General features: G+C 39.2%; 1 pseudogene; it reads left to right on the top strand.

Moving 5' to 3' along the window:
* The first annotated feature begins 18,283 nt into the window (after positions 1 to 18,283).
* On the top strand, positions 18,284 to 19,207 carry LOC138390267 (developmental pluripotency-associated protein 2 pseudogene; annotated as a pseudogene).
* Positions 19,208 to 21,713: the final 2,506 nt, after the last annotated feature.

The following is a 21,713-nucleotide window of genomic DNA, read 5'->3' as shown; positions in this document are numbered from 1 at the left end:
ATCCAAACATATGTTTTCTAGCTGATGGCCTGTGTCCTACCCCTACTGAAGGGAACAGCAAGAATGACACACCAATTGCAAAGAACATACCTATCACCTACATCTTGACTTCCAAATATCATTTTCCACTAAAAAGAAACCAAAGCGTCTTAGAGAAATGGCTGATTGCATGACTGGGACAGTGGAAAATCTTACTGGTTCAGAAAGAAAGGAAATACTCAAAGAATAATGATGTTGGAAATTGAAGAATGGCCCCTGAAGATGTCAAGTTCCAATATCTGCAACCTGTAAATATTATCTTATGTGGAAAAAAGGATCTTTGCAGCTACAATTAAGGATCATGATATGGGGAGATTATTCTGGATTAACCAAGGGGACTCTAAATGCAATCTCAAATGTCCTTGTAAGAGAGAGGCAGAGAGAGTACACGGAAGAAGAGAAGGCAGGAGGCAGAGATTGGAGTGGTGTGGCCACAAATCAAGGAATGCCAGCAGCTACCAGAATCTGGAAGAGCCAAGGAACGAATCTCCCCTAGAGCCCCCAGAGAGAGCATGGTCCTGTACACACCTTGATTTTGGCCTAATAAAACTGATTTTGGACTTCTGGCCTCTATAACTATGAGAATCGCTGTTGTTTTAAGCTACCAGTTTTGTGGTACTTTGTTACAGCAGCCATGGGAAATTAATATAGATGGGAAAATGTCAAAAGAACACAGGAGGCCAGGCATGATGGCTCACGCCTGTAATCCTAGCACTCTGGGAGGCCAAAGCAGGAGAATCACTGGAGCTCAAGAGTTTGAAACCAGCCTGAGCAAAAGTGAGCCTTTCTGTACTAAAGACAGAAAAAATTAGCCAGGCGTGGTGGCATGTACCTGTAGTCCCAGCTAATTGGGAGGCTGAGGCAGGAGGATCGCTTGAGCCCAGGAGTTTGAGGTTGCAGTGAGCTATGATGATGCCACTGCACTCTAGCTGGGGTGACAGAGTGAGACTCTGTCTCAAAACAAAAACAAAAACAAAAACACACGGGAGCCAGTGTAAATTGGCTCCCACTGGCCATTGAATACATAAATGTGTATTCAAGTCCCTTGCCGATTTCTCTCTCTTTTTCTTTCTTTCTTTCTTTCCTTCTTTTCTTTCCTTTCTTTTCTTCTTTCCTCTTTTTTTTTTTCTTTTTTAGCACTTGAAGACCAGGTGGATCTTTGCCCATTTTTTAATTGGGTTGTTTGAGTTGCTGTTGTTGAGCTCTAGGAATTCTTTCTATATTCTGGATATTAACCACATACCAGTTAGGTGATCTGCAAATATTTTCTCCCATTCTGTGGGTTGCCTTTTTACTCTGTTGATTGTGTCCTTTAATGCATAGTTTTAAATTTTGATGTGGCCCAATTTATCTATTTTTACTTTTGCTGCCTGTGCTTTTGGTGTCATATTCAATGAATCACTACCAAATCCAATGTCATGAAGCTTTTCCCCTGTGTTTTCTTCTAAAAGGTTTATGCTCTTATGGTGAAGTCTTTGATCTAATTATTTTAGGTCTTTGAGTCAGTTATTGCATATGGTATAAGGTAAGGGTTTAACTTCATTCTTGTGCATGTGGATATCCAGCTTTCCCAGTATCATGTTGAAAAGACTGTCCTTTCCCCATTGAATGGACTTGGCACCCTTCCCCAAAATCATTTGATCATATATGGGAGGGTTTATTTCTGGGCTCTATTTTATTCCATTGGTCTATATGTCTGTCTTTATGCCAGTATCACACTGTTTTAATTACTGTAGCTTTGTTAAAATTTCTTTATCAGAAAGTGTGAGGCCTACAACTTTGTTCTTCTTTTTCAAGATTGTTTTGACTATTCAAGGTCCCTTGAGATTCCATATGAATTTTAGGATGAATTTTTCTATAAAACTAAAAACTCTTAAAAGTGCTTTTCTGTAGAAAGAAATGGTACCCATTACTTATAATTCCAGGTGTCCTTAAAATGGTCATGACTGGCCACAGCCATGAAATTAAGGATAGTTTTGACTTAAGAGTACTGAATCCTTGTTCAGAAAAAGTTAAAAAGCCCAAGACTCAACACTTTATGAGATCTTCCTTCCCTGTTTGTGCCGATTAGAGCAGGCTCAGCAACTGTCTGGTGCATCTCCCCCAAGGCTATTGTATCAGAAAAGATAGCTTATCTCTCATTGCTTTGTTTGTTCCACAAGCTTTTACCGGGTCATGAGGAGTTTAGTGGGTCTTGATAGGATTGCTTTATGTTATGCATGAAGACAAAATTTAACAAGTACTACATAGTCATAACATCTTTTATGGCCAAGTATCACTCAACAGTGTAAAATGATCTTTGATTCATTTGCTCAAACAATGCACTTGAAATCAAATTATTCAACATGACTCTTCTCTTTCTAAAATACAGAAAATAATAATGTATATTTTAAAAATATACATACACAGGTTCTTGCTCTGTATTTACTACATAAGGCTTTAAAGTCTTTGTGTCTCACATCTTTAAAATGGAAAAATAATAGAAACTACATAGGGTTGCCTGAGGATCAAATGAGTTAATATATGCAAAATGTTTAGAACAATGTTATATAAATGTAGGCCATTATTATTGTTATCTTATCAGGTATTGTGAGGATTAATATAAATGAGATAACCCTTGTGAAGTTCCTGGTACAGTGTCTGGCACATAGAAAGTGCTAAATACATGCTGGTGATCATTATAAAGAGTTATTTCTGTGATTTCTATACCTTTATTAGGTTCATCATAACTTTCTTCACAACTTGGATAAATGGGGAATTTGTTATAATAAGCATTGATTTTTTTCACAGTTATTCTTTAACCAAGCAACTCATTTTTGAGGCCTTACAGCTGCATTGTCCAATATGGTAGCCTGAGGCCACATGTGGCTATTGAACTCTTGCAGTAGGGCTAATACAAATGGAGATGAGCTGTAAATGTAAAATATGCACCAGATTTCAAACAGTTAGAATGAGAAAAAGAATGAAAAAAACTCATTTATAATTTTTATATTATTCACATGTTGAAATTATAATATTTTGAGTATATTGAATTAAACAAATATCTTACTAAAATTAATTTTACCTGTTTCTCACATATATGGCTCACATGTTATTTCCATTGGATGGTGCTGCCTTATGTGGTAATAATTTGTGATTGTTTACTCAAGTCATGACCTCAGCTTTATGGTGGACTTCCTATAATTTGGCTTAATCAAGAAATAATATTTCCAATGTTTATAAACAAATATTGATAATTTGCCTCTACATTGCAACTATAATTTAATCATGCTTCATGTTAACATCTCCTTTTTTCAGATTATCTTGGATTCAAGGCATATTTATAGATTCAGCTTGTTTTACTTGATTATGGTCATTGATTTCCTCATTCAACTTGTTATGGCTTGACTGTCCCTGGGTGTGAAAACTTTCTTCTCAAACTATCCTTGTTGCTTCCTCCAACACTATACCTAAAATCCCCATAGAATTGCTGCTGCCCATCAGTAACAAGATGTGTCAGGAGTTTTTCTGCCTGGAGATCTGTCACTGGCTGTCCTTTCAGAGAAGGTTAACAGGAAGGATTTAGGCACCAGGGCTGCATTTGGATCATTCTCAGTGACTGCTGGGTGTCAGTAGGGCCAAGAACAAAGCAAACATTAACCATTCCATTGGCTGAGCAGAAGCCTTTCAGAGTCATGAGTTCAATTTAGCTCAAATCTCATTATTTTTATCTTAATCTAATACAAACAATAATTCTAAATAAAATCGAAAATTCTACATAAAAAATCCAAATAATTTAACATTACAATCTCCCTTCTCCAACATTCCTGATGCCTCTTATCCTGCTCTTTTTTTAAATGGTACTTATATTTTCTAACATACTATCTTTCAATTTTCATTGACTTTCTTATCTGAATTGTCGTATTTTTAAATTTTAATACATGATATATTCATACCATACACATTTTGGTTTTTTTGAGACAGAGTCTTGCTCTGCTGCCTGGGATAGAGTGCAGTGGCATCATCATAGCTCACTGCAACCTCAAATTCCAGGGCTCAGGTGAGTTCCTGCCTCAGCCTCCTGAGTAGCTTGGACTATAGGCTGGTCTCGAACTCCTGACCTCAAGCAATCATCCAGCCTCAGCCCCGTAGAGTGCTAGGATTATGGGCTTGAGTCACCACATCTGCCCCTCCCCTTTTTTTTTTTTTTTAGAGATGGGGTCTCGCTATAGCCCAGGCTGGTCTTGAACTCCTGGACTCAATTCTCCCATCTCAGCATCCTGGGTAATTGGGACTACAGGCGTGAGCTGCCACTCCTGGCCCATACACATTCTTATTATCATATTGTTAGAGTAGGTAGTCAGTGAGGTATGAGCAAGGGAGGAGGGAACAGAAAAGTTAGTCAACTGCCTCAAACAAATAGCCCTTGAACACACAGACCTGAAGAGAAGAAAAGAGCCATTAATTTCCCAGTGTTGACAGGTACAAAGTGACCTTTCCCCCATTATATATGAGTAAGAGCAGAACGAACACCGATGCCCAGCCTTCTTTGATTTCAACAAATAAAAACAGCAACCATTCGGGGTTTGGCACAGTTGCTCCTTTCAAGCCTGCCCACTCCCTTTCTTGAAAGTGCATTTCCCCTTCTGCACAAGCCTTTCCTAAGCCTGTCCGCTTTGACTCAATAGACTTGCCATGATTGCTGGGTTGTGTGTGCATCCTGAAATTCCTTTCTGTGACATCAGCAAGAACCTTTATGTCAGTGACAATATGATAAAGAGAAAAGCAACCCCCGATATCTGGAGCTGTCTGGACACTCACACCTGGGCCTAGTGTAGCTAGGAGCTAGAACAGTACTTACAACTCTGTATTCTCCTGTTGAACATAAAAAATGTATAGAAACAAATATTAGATAAGGCCACTCTGATAATAGGGGAGGCAGGCAAAACAAGATCACTCCATAACCATGCCTGAGTGCACAAAAACAAGAACATGGTCTAAACACTAAAAATGACCAAACATGCCCCTTTCCTATATAATATGAGTGACTCCTGCTTCCTTAGCCACTACAGCTTTAACCCTGTGTTGTTCCTCCTGCTTTCTGGATAAAAGGTGTTAAGATACCCAGTCATAGAATTATTCCTGCTTCCCGAAAGCATCCAATCCAAGGCAGAGCCTTGCTTTCTTAAACACATCCTCCCCTCATCATGAAACCCAAGCTTAAACTTTATATGTCCTTGTGACACCTTCTTATTGAGATATCCCACGGACCCGATGGTTTACTGTCTCCCTCATTGCAACGGGCCAATAACCCAAGTTTGATTGACTATAGGTATGTTCCTGGTGATCTTTGACTAATAGACATTGACACATGCCACATATGGTCATACCAAATCATATGTTTAAATCACAATGCGAGGCTGGGTGTGGTGGCTAATGCCTATAATCCCTATAAGCACTTTGAGAGGCCAAGGTGGGAGGACCACTTGAGGCCAGGAGTTCGAGACCAGCCTGGGCAAACATAGCAAGACCCCATCTCTACAAAAAAACACGTTACAGTTCAGCCCAAAGCTTTATAAACAATTTGAAAGGTGAATGAATGACCCAAAGGACACATTTCACGCACAGGCTATGTGAGAGCAACATGGCTGGTTTAATCACCCAGGTGTGGCTGGGCTGAGTCCGAAAAGAGAGTCAGCATGGAAGGGGATTTAGTGAGGGTTTTTATAAATGGAGATAGCTGACTCTCTCCTACCTGCCCTGTTCAGTTCTTTGTTTCTGGGCCAAACTGGCAGGTGAAGAATTGCTTCCTGCTATGTGCAGCAGAGGACGGTGGGCAGAACAGCTGTTTGTAGTAAATTTTTCTTCAAAGGACCAACTCCTACTACCCCTTTGCCCCAGTTGCATCCATCCTGTTCTCACATTGTCCTTATCAGGAGAGCTAGGGAGGGACAGCCTTGGTCTCCCTCAGGTAGGGAAGGAGAGGGAAGGCTGCAGCTGTCAGATCTACAAAGTCCAGGGACTCTCCAGACTTCTGTGGCTATGGTTTTACAAGCCTAAGTTTTGCATTAACCACATTCTGTCCTATACATACTTTTTGGGTTCCCACCTGGAATAAACCTAACACAATTATTTTCAAATTTCAATGCATGCCAGCTTGTTCCTGCTAAATTTAGCCTATGTCTATTAATGTCCTTTGCAAGACTTCTGAATTTAATTTTCCTAGTTTACATGATTTGTAACTTATATTCATAGCTAATGGATTCAAGATACTAGTAGCAATATCAAATTCACCAAAATGGATCTTCTTTAAGAACATTATAAAGAAATATTCAGGAGGCTGGCTGTGGTGGCTCACGCCTGTAATCCTAGCACTCTGGGAGGCTGAGGCAGGAGGATTGCTTGAGCTCAGGAGTTGGAGACCAGCCTGAGCAAGAGCAAGACCCCATCTCTACTAAAAATAGAAAAATTAGCCAGGCATCATGGTGCATACCTGTAGTCCCAGCTACTCGGGAGGCTGAGGCAGGAGGATTGTTTGAGTCCAGGATGTTGCAGTGAGCTAGGATGACACCACTGCACTCTACCTGGGGCAACAGGTGAGCCTCTGTCTCAAAAAAAAAAAAGAAAAAGAAAAGAAAGAGCCGTGCATGGTGGCACATGCCTGTAGTCCCAGCTACTTGGGAGGCTGAGGCAGGAGGATTGCTTGAGCCCAGGAGTTTGAGGTTGCTGTGAGCTAGGCTGACACCATGGCACTCTAACCTGGGCAACAGAGTGAGACTCTGTCTCATTTAAAAAAATAATAATAAAAAAAAATAGGCCGGGCGCGGTGGCTCCATGCCTATAATCCTAGCACTCTGGGAGGCTGAGGCGGGTGGATCGCTCGAGGTCAGGAGTTCGAGACCAGCCTGAGCAAGAGCGAGACCCCCATCTCTACTAAAAATAGAAAGAAATTATATGGACAACTAAAAATATATATAGAAAAAATTAGCTGGGCATGGTGGCACATGCCTGTAGTCCCAACTACTCGGGAGGCTGAGGCAGGAGGATTGCTTCAGCCCAGGGGTTTGAGGTTGCTGTGAGCTAGGCTGATGCCATGGCACTCACTCTAGCCTGGGCAACAGAGTGAGACTCTGTCTCAAAAAAAAAAAAAAAAAAGAAATATTCAGGGAAGGTACGTAAGGACGCAACATGATAAACTTTTAGACATTTGAAATAACATATAGAATCATTTCACAAACAATATACATCCAATTCAAAAACAGTACTACCTGGAATAAGAAACATGAAAGCATTTTATAAAATCTGTATCACCCCAAATGATTGCCTATAGACTAGAATAGCTCACTACCATATAGCTCAAAGCACAAATTGAGATGTATCATAATTTACCAGATACCTTAAATTTATATTAGTATTACTATGTGGATTAGATATTTTATTTATTTTCATCTCCACTTTTGAATTTTTACATCCATGGACACTGGCTGAGAGATCTTGTCAAAAACAAACAAACAAGACCCACTTTGGCTGTTTCCTGATAATAGGGAAAAATGGCTTTCTTTGCTCATATTTTTGTCATAAACAGCATTGCCAACAATTTAATTTAAAAAATACAACGAAAAAAATCTAACCAAGAAAGGCAATATAATTAATTTATATTACATAAACTACAGTTTATAATTTGGCTTTGCCCTGCTTAATTACACTGTCAAAATAATAGAAATAATTCCTGATGATTTCAAGTTTTGGAATCAACTTATAGACAAAGCACAGAGGAGTGAATGTAAATGTTTTCCATTTTGATCATTTAAAAGTGAAACTAAGAATGCTGAAAGGCAAGGTCAAGTCGCTGATATCTGCATTTTACAAAGTGAAGCATCTAGAGATGTTTCTATTGTTGAGTAGATATGAAACAAATGTGTAATAACATTGTTAGAATTATTAAATTAAGCAAATGTTTAAATTCTTAATCATTAAGAATTTTTAAAATAGTGTCATAACTGTACTGAGAGAAGGGAAGGGGGTGTGTTTAAGTGAGCTAAATCCCTATCTGTCATAGCAGGAAGCCAAGAATAGACAAATAAAAAAATAGTAGCATAGTATATTATTTAGAAATATAAAGGTAAGCACAAGGGGGGCAAACCTCTTTTAAAAAAGTTTTTTTTTTAAGCTTCATATCAGGGAATAGGGTCAGGGACAGAAGATGAGAAGGGGTAGAATAGAAAACTTGTTTTCAATTTAAGTCTTTTTGTACTGTTTGTGATACAGTGAAAGTATTACTTTGAGAAAAAGAAATGCTTTAAGGATAAAGGAAAAGCACAACACTATTAGAACTAAAAAACAAGTTCAGCAAGATCTCAGGATACAAGATCAATATACAAAAATCAAGTGTATTTCCACAATGGACAATCTGAAGTTGAAATGAAGAAAACAATTTCATATAGAATATCATCAAAAAGAATAAAGTATTTAGGAATACATTTTAAAAAAGAAGCTCAAGACTTGTACAATGAAAACTATAAAACATCACTGAAAGAAATTAAAGATCTAAATAAATGGAAAAGCATCTCGTGTTCGTGGATCAGAAGACTTAATATTGTTAAGATGGACATACCCCCCAACTGATCTACAGAGTCAATGCAATCCCTAAGAAAATCCTGGCTGGATTTTTCACAGAAATTGATGAGCTGATCCTAAAATTCCTAAGGAAATGCAAGAGAACTAGAATAGCCAGAGCAATCTTGAAAAAGAAGAACAAAGTTGGAGGACTCATGCTTCCTGATTTCAAAACTTACTACAAAGCTACAATATTCAAAACAGTGTGGTAGTATCATGAAGATAGACATATAGAGGAATGAGAGCTCAAAAATAAACTCTCATATTATGGCCAATTGATTTATTTTTATTTTTATTTCTTTCTTTTAGAGACAACTATTATAATTTTTATATAGTTATTCCACTTGTATCCACTTCCCTCTAATTTAGCAGGTTCCTTGAGGGCAAAGTCCATATCTGGTTTTGCTCACCTCTGTATCCCCAAAACTCAGCATTGTGCCTGGAATATATAGTAGGTACTCAAAAAAATATAATCCCTCCTATAATCCTCCATACATATAAATTCTTTCTGTTAGGCTTTAGTTTTTAAAAAGTTAATTTTATAGTTGAAAAATACTTTTTACACTTATTACAATAGATGTTTAATGGGTAATGGCAGCAGAGAGTTGAAGCTTGTGTTTTCTAATAAAGTCCTGGTACACTGACCTTTCCTGGCAGAAGTGACCTTAAAACTAATGACTTCTAGATAAAGGCTTATTTGAGACAAGCTACATTTTCTCTTGTACTTTTGCATAATTTGAGTTAAAATTTAATTCACGGGCCGGGCGCGGTGGCTCACGCCTGTAATCCTAGCACTCTGGGAGGCCGAGGTGGGCGGATCGTTTGAGCTCAGGAGTTCGAGACCAGCCTGAGCAAGAGCGAGACCCCATCTCTACTAAAAATAGAAAGAAATTATATGGACAGCTAAAAATATATATAGAAAAAATTAGCCGGGCATGGTGGTGCATGCCTGTAGTCCCAGCTACTCGGGAGGCTGAGACAGGAGGATCGCTTGAGCTCAGGAGTTTGAGGTTGCTGTGAGCTAGGCTGACGCCACGGCACTCACTCTAGCCTGGGCAACAGAGTGAGACTCTGTCTCCAAAAAAAATAAATAAATAAAATTTAATTCACGTATCCAATTCCTTCTTACCTGTAGATTTTTTCTCTAATAGCTATAGTCATATTATTTTATTAAGGGCCACTGATCATGATAATTCAGACCTGTGGTCTCAGGGTATCAGCTGAACAAGCAGGATGCACTCAGTTAAATAAAATGCCATTTAACTATTACTAACAATTGAGTTATCAAATTCTGGCATAAAAATAACTCTAGGGGCCGCCAGCAAGCAATGAAGGATTGCTGAGCTCTAGTTTAGTTGGCTTGCAAAGTCTGCACACTTTGCTAACTGTTATTATGGTAACATAACCTTGTGTGCATTTTCTATTTTATTTAGAAATAACTGTTCTAAGTAAATAACCGACTGTGCCCACTCGAATAGATTCTGTTATACTCTGATGGCCTAGTGTTTCTGGCCAACATGCAATAAAGCTGAGCTTCAAAGATCCAAGTGCTATTCAGGAATGAACTGCTAGCATTTTATTAATATTGTGCTTCTCAGCAGAGAAGAGCATTCTCATCAAAGAGAATATTTAGTAATAAATTGGTGTGTTTTATTCCAGAGTGAGACAGGAGAATTAAGAATAGAGGAAATTCCAATTCTTTCTAATCCACTCACAAGAGACAGTTGAATGGAGCTCTCCTAACATGACCAAGCGGGGGGTGCTTAGTACTGGGTACCAGTAGATAAGGGCATAAGCAATGGCACCAACAGCTTCCTTCTCCCTAATTGCCCATCCTTCTTCCAGCAGTGTCCTCCTCAGCATGGAGGTGACTGGAAGAGCTGCTAGTGGCCCTTTCTAACCACAGACTATTTGGGCTAACATCTTCTGTTGTTTATCTGGAAGAAAAAAGCCACGGAGTCACCTGTGGCCTCAGGGTATCATCTGAACAAGCAGGATGCACCCAGCAAAAGCCCACCCTCAGAGCACTCGGTCCTCTTAGACGGTTTCCAATCCTTTCCCACATAAGCAGACTAACACCTGTACTCCTATCCTTATCTCTCAGGACATCATGACCATCACAAGCAGAACTTGCAGAGATCCTTTATGAAGGTGTAGACTCCTGTGAATTTGGTTATTGTGAGTCCACTCTCTGAGCTTGATCCTCTTTGGGCACACTGACAGGGCTCTTACCCTGGGCTAGGAGGCCCCTATTCGTGCCGCTTGCCAACCTCTGTGCATGTTATCCCCAGTTTATCTAGATGAAACTCTAACAGTTACAACATTCTATATATGTCAATAAATGTTTCTCTACTAGGGAAAAGTAATGATGCTTTCTTTCCAGTTGGAGCTTTATTGTCTCTAAATTGGTGGGGGGTCTTCTCAATCCAGGGTTACCTTGTGAGCATGCTGTGGAATTGTCATCTGGAGTAGTCCTCGCAAAGAGAGTTGGGAAGCCTTGCATTTTCTTGAAAAGCAGAGGACAGTGTTTGCCTTGGCAGAATTCCCAGCCCCAATCAGCATATACAAAGAGCAAGAAGAAAAGGGCATGCGTTCAAAGCTTTTTATTATCCTGTCTTTAGACAGGATAAGAGTGTAGGCTCCAGGAAAAATCCTGCAGGTACATTAGGAGGGAAAGACTATGCTGGGAGAATCTCTAATTACTGGGAAGACCTTTGGCTAATGAGAAAAATGAGTCTAGTAGAACCCCAAGGAGTGCTGTGAGGAGGAAACAATTAGCCTCTTTGAAGCTCTCCCTGTTACAAGCTATTTAATCATAGGCAGCTCACTGTGACTAAATTAGACATATTAAGGAATGGATTGTTCAAGAAGAAGGGCTTCAACCACAGTAGTTAAATGGGCAAAGGATTTGAAGAAAAGGAAACAAATAGTAAACAATACGTGCAACAATCAACTACTGTGGATAGTGTTAAAACTAGTGTTAAAAACCTTTCTCTTTCCAGAACCTACACTCATAATCAATAGACTACAAGGAAATAATACAATGAAAGTAAAAAATTCCATGTAGGAAGAGTTAATTACAGAATTCTGTAAGATCCAACAGTGGGTATAAGTTAAATTCTCAACAATTCAGTATTAAATGATTGGTGTGTCTACTATCCAATCACAAAAAGAAAAATAGGAGAGCCTATAGAAGCAAGGAAAATATTTATGAGATTCTACAGCAGAGTATAATAGTTGCTGGATGAATAAATAAACCAGCAGAGCTCCTTCTGTCTTTAATATTTGGCCTCCACAAATAATCATCAATTGATGTATACTGAGGGCCAAGCCTAGCATCTCCAAAGCATGGGGTTTTTTCCAAGTGGCTTTGGGGTGGTGATATATCCACACTGGGTGATCCACAGGCAACCAACTCCAAGAGTCAGGCTCCATCTGAGCTGAGACCTAGGCCTTGGAGATGTTCCCCAAAGACAAAGTTTTGATGGTGTCCTCTATATCTGCAAAATATTGAAAAGACATCTGCAGGCCAGTGTGGTGGCTCATGCCTGTAATCCTAGCATTCTGGGAGGCCGAGGCGGGAGGATTGCTCGAGGTCAGGAGTTCAAGACCAGCCTGAGCAAGAGCGAAACCCCCGTCTCTACTAAATATAGAAAGAAATGATCTGGACAGCTAAAAATATATATAGAAAAAAATTAGCCGGGCAGGGTGGCACATGCCTGTAGTCCCACCTACTTGGGAGGCTGAGGCAAAGGATTGCTTAAGCCCAGGAGTTTGAGGTTGCTGTGAGCTAGGCTGACACCACGGCACTCTAGACTGGGCAACAGAGCGAGACTCTGTCTCAAAAAAAAAAAAGACATCTTTATGTGGACAAAATCTGGAAGATGGTATGTAAATTGAATTAAAATAATTGCAATGTTTGCTGAAAGAATTGTAGGAGGTTACCTGTTTTTAAATATTTTCTATGACGTTACGCTGTCTTTTCAGCAATATGTTGAAGAAAAGGGATATCCTTGACCTTCTTCTTGAATATTCTTAAGAAAAAAGTCAAATCAATGGATGACCTAGTGCTGCCCACATCCAACACAAAGCTTAGACCCTGGCAAGAATTCATCCTCCAGAGAAATCTTGGTTAGGAGTACTTAATTGTTCTAGGTTCTGAAGGTATGGCAAAGCATAAGATAGACAAGCTTCCTGCTCTCTCAGAGGTTACCTATTAGAACTGTATTGTCAGGTACAGTAGCCACAGGCCACATGTAGCTGTTTAAATTTAGATTAATTAAAATGAAATAAAATTAAAAATTCATTTACGCAGTTACACCAGCCACATTTCAAGTGCTTAGAAGTCATATGGTAGCTAGTGGCTACTGTGTTGGACAGCTCAGACGCAAGAACATTTCCATCATTGCAGAAAATTCTACTGGTCAATGCTCTTTTAGAGAACAGAGTCTGGCAATAAACGGAGTCTCTGTCTGCTGCCTGGCTAGTGTGCAGTGATGTCATCATAGTTCACTGCAACCTCAAACTCTTGGGCTCAAGCAATCCTCCTGTATCACCCTTCTGAGTACCTGGGACTATAGGTGTGTGCCACCACGCCTGGCTAATTTTTCTATTTTTTTTGGTAGAGATGGGGTCTTGCTCTTGCACAGGCTGGTCTCGAACTCCTGGCCGCAAGTGATCCTCCTGTCTTGGCCTCCCAGAGTGCTAGGATTACAGGCATGAGCCACCGCACTCGGCCTCTTTCAATTATTAAATAAATAAAAATTTGGTGAGTACCAACTTTGTGCCAGATCCTCTGAACACCAAGTAAATTTGACCTAGCCTCTGCGCTTGAGAACTTACCAGTCTAAAGGAGAGACTGTGCAGTAAATAAATGGGTATAGACACTCTGAGCACGGGACACTAAGGGAGAACACAAGAATGGGTATCTAGGAAAGAAACGATGCTTAAGATGAGGATTAGAGGCTGGGCGCAATGGCTCACACCTGTAATCCCAGCACTCTGGGAGGCCGAGGTGGGCGGATTGTTTGAGCTCAGGAATTCGAGACCAGCCTGAGCAAGAACAAGACCCCGTCTCTACTAAAAAAATAGAAAGCAATTAGCTGGACAACTAAAAATATATGGAAAAAATTAGCTGGGCATGGTGGCACATGCCTGTAGTCCCAGCTACTTGGGAGGCTGAGGCAAGAGGATCACTTGAGCCCAGGAATTTGAGGTTGCTGTGAGCTAGGCTGACACCATAGCACTCTAGCCCGGGCAACAGAGTGACACTCTGTCTCAAAAAAAAAAAAAAAAAAAAAGATGAGGATTAGAGGACATGGGCAGTTATTCTCAGAGTCAACAAATTTTTTAAAAACTCAAAATGAGATTTAATCTATAATAATTATCAGATCATTTATTCAAGATTTATAATAATAAAACAATTAAAAAACACTTGGGACAGTTGGGCCTTTATTCCTCTATCCTTATAAGAGTACCTGGTACTAGTACCTTTTGCCTTAAGGCAAAAGGATGAAAATGGCTCTCGAAAAAGACAGTGGAGTCTTGCCTGGGGAGGGCTCCTAGAGAGAATATGTAGCTTGACAGAAAGTGGATTGGACTTGTGTAAAACGAAGGAAAGGGTACAAAGGAGCAGGAGCTTCACTCAGGAGTGATTCATTGAATGCACTCCACCCTCGTGAAGGAGTCAGTTATGGAGGTCACCAGATTGCCTGCCTGCTCCCCACCTATGTACCCTACAAAGGAGCCTGACTGCTGCTATGCTTTTGCTCACATAGAGCAAAGCCCATGGTTAAGTGATAGGGCTGTTGGAAAAACACACATGCAGAGGAAACTCATGCTATTTCTCTTTATAGGAATCTGAGTGGGCAACCAAACATCCAAAGAGAAACAAAAACAAAAACAAAATGGGTTCCCTACAAAGGAATGAAACTTGTCATCATTAACAATGAATGTCTTCAGAGTTGTGAGGGAAGAAGTCCTGGACGCTAGAACTGTTAAAGAGAAACACATTCAGACGCGAGTTAAAGGCAGTAAAGGCAGATTTTACTCAGTGCTATCGCAATATGGGAGAGAGGTTCTGTAAAACAGAGCTTAACCTCGAATACAGCAAATACAGCTGAGGGTTCATGGCCAACAAGCAGAGTGGATGTGTCAGTGGATGGAAATTTACTAAGAGGAGACATCTAGGGTAGGGGGATTCTTGGTAATCTGGCCTAACAGAATTCTTGCTAAAGGCAGGCCAAGGACTTAGATATCAAGGGTGGAGAATAAGGAAAATAATCAGATATCAATGGTGACCAGATATAAAGGCTGAGGGGATTCTCACTAAACTGGCTTAGCTAGATTCTTGCTCTAAAACCGGGCAAGGCAGGCTGAGGACAGGGCCCAAAGATGAGGCCTAGTTGAAAAGAGGGCTTAGAGGGGCCTGTCTAAAATTCAAAGAGAGAGTCTTTGTCAGAATTCTATACCTACCCAAACTGCCAATCAAATATAAGGGCAAAGTAAGCAACATGTAACAACTCCAAATGTTTGACCCCACATACTCTATGTGAAAAATCACTCAAAGATGTACTTCAGCAAAATGAAAATGGAATCTAACAAAGAGAACCATATGGTTCTTCATATAAATAATAGAGGTATATGATCAGACAAAGTGAAAAAAGTTTGGGGAATAAAAGGTCCATTAGATATTGATGCATGGAAGGCTCCCTTTTGTGTTACAAAGCCTTAATGACATGGGAATATATTTCCATTACTAAGGGTCTAATCACACCACTTGGTTTTTCAGTAAATGTGTATAGAATTACAATATGGCAAATTCTGGGTTTGGGTTTTTAATTTTTAGTCCATCTATATACAAATCACAGAAGATTTAGTTTAGTCACAGAAAAAAATATAAACATTATAAATTTTTACAATGATTAACAAAAATTTAGAGATGGAGAGGAGAGGTAGAAAGAAGAGAAATTTTGTTAATTTATCTTTCATGGCGGAGAGATACAGCTTAAAGTTGGTAAATCAATAAATAATTATATTGATTAAAGAAATCATGATAAATATTAGAAAAACTAAAAAGCAGAAATTGTTAACAGAATTGCCCCTAGGACATAAGACTTAGTAAGAAATGTAAAGAAAGAGAGACCTTATCTTCTCTTTTATGCCTTTCTTAAAATCTAAACATTTTTCATTTGTGTGTATATCTCATAAAAATTTTAAAAAGTTGTCTCAATGCTAGAAAAAATGAATATTGTTTTCTATTGGGCAAGAAAATAGATAAAAGTTTTTTCTCAAAATTTTTAATATAGATGGCATGTCTAATAAAACTTTTTCACTTTTTTTTTTTTTGTTGAGACAGAGTCTGGCTCTGTTGCCCGGGCTAGAGTGCTGTGGCGTCAGCCTAGCTCACAGCAACCTCAAACTCCTGGGCTTAAGCAATCCTCCTGCCTCAGCCTCCTGAGTAGCTGGGACTACAGGCATGTGCCACCATGCCTGGCTAATTTTCTCTCTATATATTTTTAGTTGTCCAGATAATTTCTTTCTATTTTTAGTAGAGACAGGGTCTCACTCTTGCTCAGGCTGGTCTCGAACTCCTAATCTTGGGTGATCCTCCTGCCTTGGCCTCCCAGAGTGCTAGGATTATAGGCGTGAGCCACCATGCCCAGCCAACTTTTTCACTTTTAATATCACTTTTGTAGCCCTCAATACTTAACAAACTAAGAAATCATTGTGTTGATTTTATCCATTGCTGCCACCAGGTCACGGTATCATGATCTTTTTTCATGGACCAGATGATGGAAGTAGACTGTTCATTTCTCAGTCCAAGAGTATTTATTAATAGAATACTTAGTCACTTGGGGAAATTTTTGCCCATTTTATTGAAAAGCCAGTAGGTGTCTAGATCTTGACTATTCCTAAGCGTGTTTTTTAATAGCAAGTTTTCTGGGTTTTTTGGAACCCAACCATAACATGGTGCATTAAACATTTTCAATCTATAAAAAGCGTTTTTATTTCTTGTGTCAAAAAAGAAAATTGATTCCTGTTAGCATGGGCGGCCATAAAAGAAAAAAAGAAAAAGAAATTGAAACCTATGCGCATTCAGGTTCAACTCTATGTTCCCACTATTCTCTGAATTATAGCATCCATTCAGGGACGCACCTCATGAACTTTCTGTACTCTTTGAAGTTACATTGAAATTCTGGCTTTGCAAGTTCTCAATTCCTGTTACTTATTTTAATAAGCTTAAGAGGCTACTTATTAGTAACTATCTAGAGTTGACTTAAATTGAGAGAACTTTGTCTCCCACTATATAGTTCCTCTTAGAACCAAATCCAGAGGAAGTAAGAACTCTCTATATTAGTACTGCTTTACATGGATACTCTTAACCATTTGATTAGGAAATGTTGGGGGCTCTGGGGAGACCAGTGAAAGAGATGGACCAGGGGTTGAGTTTTTTGCGATGGGCTGTATTTGTTTAAGTCAAATAAGGATGGCAATCCTGTTCTAGATGGCAAAAATTATTTGGGCAAAGGAGCAGTGGTAGGAATTTTCAGGGAGTATTCCTTATAGGTCAGCCCTGTTAAATGTGGAATAAAGGGAGATAGGTTTGGGAAGACAGTTTGGGTTCTTACAATATTTTTAATACAAAAGCTTAAACTTTATTCCGAAGACTAGGGAAAGGAGTGCTGAAGGTTTGTTTTATGTTTTAAGAAAAATCAGCTTATTGTTCTTGTAAAAATATTACATTTTCATTGTAAATAAGCAATGCCAAAAAGAAAAAAAGAAAAAGAAAAAAATCCTAAAATCTCATTATTTGACAATTATGCCTCAATAAAACTGGGGGAAAATTTTTTTTTTTTTTTTTTTTTTTTTTTGAGACAGAGTCTCACTCTGTTGCCCGGGCTAGAGTGCCGTGGCATCAGCCTAGCTCACAGCAACCTCAAACTCCTGGGCTCAAGTGATCCTACTGCCTCAGCCTCCCAAGTAGCTGGGACTACAGGCATGCGCCACCATGCCCGGCTAATTTTTTCTATATATATTTTTAGCTGTCCATATAATTTCTTTCTATTTTTAGTAGAGATGGGGTCTCGCTCTTGCTCAGGCTGGTCTCGAACTCCTGAGCTCAAACGATCCGCCCACCTCGGCCTCCCAGAGTGCTAGGATTACAGGCGTGAGCCACCGCGCCCGGCCGGGGGGAAAATATTTTTTTAAAAAAAAACCCCTGGGGCCGGGCGCGGTGGCTCATGCCTGTAATCCTAGCACTCTGGGAGGCCGAGGTGGGCGGATCGTTTGAGCTCAGGAGTTCGAGACCAGCCTGAGCAAGAGCGAGACCCCATCTCTACTAAAAATAGAAAGAAATTATATGGACAGCTAAAAATATATATAGAAAAAATTAGCCGGGCATGGTGGTACATGCCTGTAGTCCCAGCTACTCGGGAGGCTGAGACAGGAGGATCCCTTGAGCTCAGGAGTTTGAGGTTGCTGTGAGCTAGGCTGATGCCACGGCACTCACTCTAGCCTGGGCAACAGAGTGAGACTCTGTCTCAAAAAAAAAAAAAAAAAAAAAAAAAAAAAAACCCTGAGATTAAAAGAAGTAAACTGCATATATCCTTAACATTGCCGGCTTTCCCTTCCCCAGGTGTTGCTGGAAATGTCAGACTCAAGTCATGAAAGCAGCAAGAAGACTGTCTCTGAGGAGGAAGTAGATGATGAGGAAAGCGTGATTTTGACATTGGTTCCAGTTAAAGATGAATCAAATATAGAACAAATGGAATCAACTGTTTCTTCAACTTCTGATGTCAATCCAAACAAGCCTGGGAAACACAATGAAGTTTGTCTATGTCCAACAAATGAACAATTCAAAGCTTCCCCAAAAGCTAGAGGTAAAACACCAATTCTTCCTTTGTCAACCATTTTGCCTTCCATTAATAATGTGTGTTGAGACACTTTGCAGAACTGGTGCCAACAACTCAATTTGAGTACTGATGGCAAGAAAACAGAAGTTTTTCTGAGGCTTCAGCAGCTTGCTTATCCTGAAAAGAAATATGATATTCTTGAAACATCAAAGGAGGGCAGATTACAGTCACATTCAAGGAAACACAAGACAGGGACCAAGAGAGCAAGGCTTCAGGAAAGTTGTAAAATGAATGAGAAACCAAAAGAGACTAATATAGTTGAAGTGATAGCGTCACCTTGAGAATCTTTGCTGGCATCGTGGGGAAGGATTGCTGCAAGAGCTGTCCAGCCTAAGGCTGTGAATTCATGTTCCATTCCTGCTTCTGCTGATGCTTGTTAAATGCAAGCCTCTGGTCTCAGGTGGTGTGTGGTCCATCGCTCAGCTCTCTCGGCAGACACAAAGGGTTGGGTTCACCCACACTTTCATGCAGGTCAGTCCTGGGTGCCTGCCACTCCCAGGAAGATGATTTCTCTCTTCCTGTTACCAGCCTGCCATTTCCCATCCCCGGGCCTAAAAGATAATATGTTATGCCCTGACCGTGCTAAGAGGAATAAAAAGATAATGAAAACATTAATGACAATGGAGAAGCAGCAACAACCTGGTTTGAACACAATGTAGGAGACCAGAATATGCCACCTCAAAGTGTTAGAGAAAGATAGATGTACTTTCAGAATACGTAACCTAATATGAAGGAATGGAAGAAGAGATATTTGAAGGAATCTTTGTGATCTACAGAACAGAATCAAGTGATTAAGACTCCACAGTGAAGATGGTTGACTGGGTGACAGCCCCATCAAATGAGACTCTTTTTGGGGGCCTGAAAAGCCACTAAAATAAAGTCACTGCAAACAAAAACAAAAACAAAAAACAACCCCTAAATCTCACCATCTAAAAATAGAGAATATTAACATTTGGATAACATCATTCTAAATATCTTTCTATGCTTTTATATAGCTAGAATGATAGATAAATAGGTATGTAGGCCGGGCGCGGTGGCTCACGCCTGTAATCCTAGCACTCTGGGAGGCCGAGGTGGGCGGATCGTTTGAGCTCAGGAGTTCGAGACCAGCCTGAGCAAGAGCGAGACCCCACCTCTACTAAAAAATAGAAAGAAATTATATGGACAGCTAAAAATATATATAGAAAAAATTAGCCGGGCATGGTGGTGCATGCCTGTAGTCCCAGCTACTCGGGAGGCTGAGACAGGAGGATCGCTTGAGCTCAGGAGTTTGAGGTTGCTGTGAGCTAGGCTGACGCCACGGCACTCACTCTAGCCTGGGCAACAGAGTGAGACTCTGTCTCCAAAAAAAAAAAAAAAAAAAAAAAAAAAAAATTAAAAAAAAAAAATAGGTATGTAGATATATGTATTTTTAATTAGTATCAAATATATGTGTTATTAAAAAATTAAAAGATATTACAGTTTACTTGAATTCAAAATAATTGAATTCAAAAATTCAAGTTTACTTGAATTTAACAGAATAAAAAGAAACTAAAAAGGTGGACTCTAAGGATTTATTCACTACAAGAGCTATTATTTCTTAAAATATCAATTTAAGGTTAGGAAAAGTGATTTTGACATTATGTTGTTGTTTTTTAAAAATATGTTTTAAATTAGAAATCAATTGACCCTGCTGTGGAAGATCAAGGACATCAGCACTTTCATGCCATCTTCCATCACCCCTTCCCACAGGGCCCAACATTTCTTAGTCATATTATTTTACATATAAAACAACAATTCACACAGTGTTCAGTATGAATTCTGTGTTTAAATGGATTTGATGATCATCACATATCCTTTCACCAAGACTTCTCAATTCTTAAAGTCTTAATTTTGTTCTATTTCTTAATTGGCTGGATTTTACTTTCAAGTGTTTTCTCAAGAAGAATTTGAGAGAGTTCTTTTCTATGCATTCTCTTATATTTGTGGGAATCTGCCTAGTACCTTTATTTCCAAATGACATCTTGGCTGGGTATAATAATCTTGGATTATGCTTTTGTTCTTTCAGAATTCTATAGCCAATGTGCCATTGTCTTCTGCCTCTGCATGTTGCTGTTGAGAAATCTAAGGACAGCCTGAATTTTTCTGCTTGTAGGCATTCTATTTTTTCTGCCTGAATACTTGAAGTTCAATAAATTAAAATATGTCCCAGGATTAAATATTCTATATCAAAATGTCTTCTGTTTTGACCTTTTAGGTTACAGATTAGTACTTCGTTTTAGGGAAAACTTCTGTTCTTATATTTTTGAATACAATTTCTGTTCTATTTAATGAGTTCTCAACTCCAAGGACCACAATAATCTCTGTCTTCCAGAGCTTATTAGTTTCTATCTAATCTATTAGTTTCTCTGATTGTTTTAATTTCTTTTGTGTTTTTCGTCTGCCATTATTGTGATTATTTCAAGCTTTTTTCCACATAAACAATTCCATTTCTAGCCATGTCTATTCTGTTCCTTGTTTTGATGTATTTATTCTATAATGATGTTGTTTTGGTCTTTGCTTTCTCATATGTTCTCATATTCATCTCTTTCAGCTGTTTTATTATCTTATTTTTTTCTTTTTAAAATCTATCTTCTGGGCACTTAAAATATTATCTCATTATTGAGTTCTTATCCTATTGAGCCCATTTTCTTACTCAGTTGCTCTAGAGCTCAAAGCACTTGGGTGAATTTTTTCTGTTTTTCTATTTGCCTCCCAAATTGCTTCCCACTTTATCTGAAACTAGTTTGTTTTTCCTATTGAACTGCAATTTGAAGGCTACTTTATGCTTTATGTAGTTTTTCTATGATTTATAAGCTTATCTGAAGGAGGGGAGAGGGCAGAGCTCAGGAGATGTAGTGTGCAGCCTTAGTGAGACTACCTAAGTTCTACAATCACTTCTGAGATTTTTTTAAGTGTCTATTCCAGAACTCACTCTGCTAGTGGTTGGTCTATCCCATTCCCATGGGAAAGACAGCTTCAATTCTTGGAGCGTCCCCCGCCCCAATTCAGTATGTTTTCCTGGAGTCTTCACTGCCACCTTAAAGAGGTGGTTTATTCCATGCTTCCCATTTCACCTTTTTCTCCCCAGTAAGCCATTTTTCCCATTCCAGAGAGAGGAAGGAAAGACAAGGAAACCACTTAATT

The sequence above is a fragment of the Eulemur rufifrons genome, chromosome 8 (genome assembly GCF_041146395.1).
Source record: "Eulemur rufifrons isolate Redbay chromosome 8, OSU_ERuf_1, whole genome shotgun sequence".
Taxonomy (NCBI): Eukaryota; Metazoa; Chordata; class Mammalia; order Primates; family Lemuridae; genus Eulemur; species Eulemur rufifrons.
This window is presented reverse-complemented; position numbering and strand designations above follow the sequence as displayed.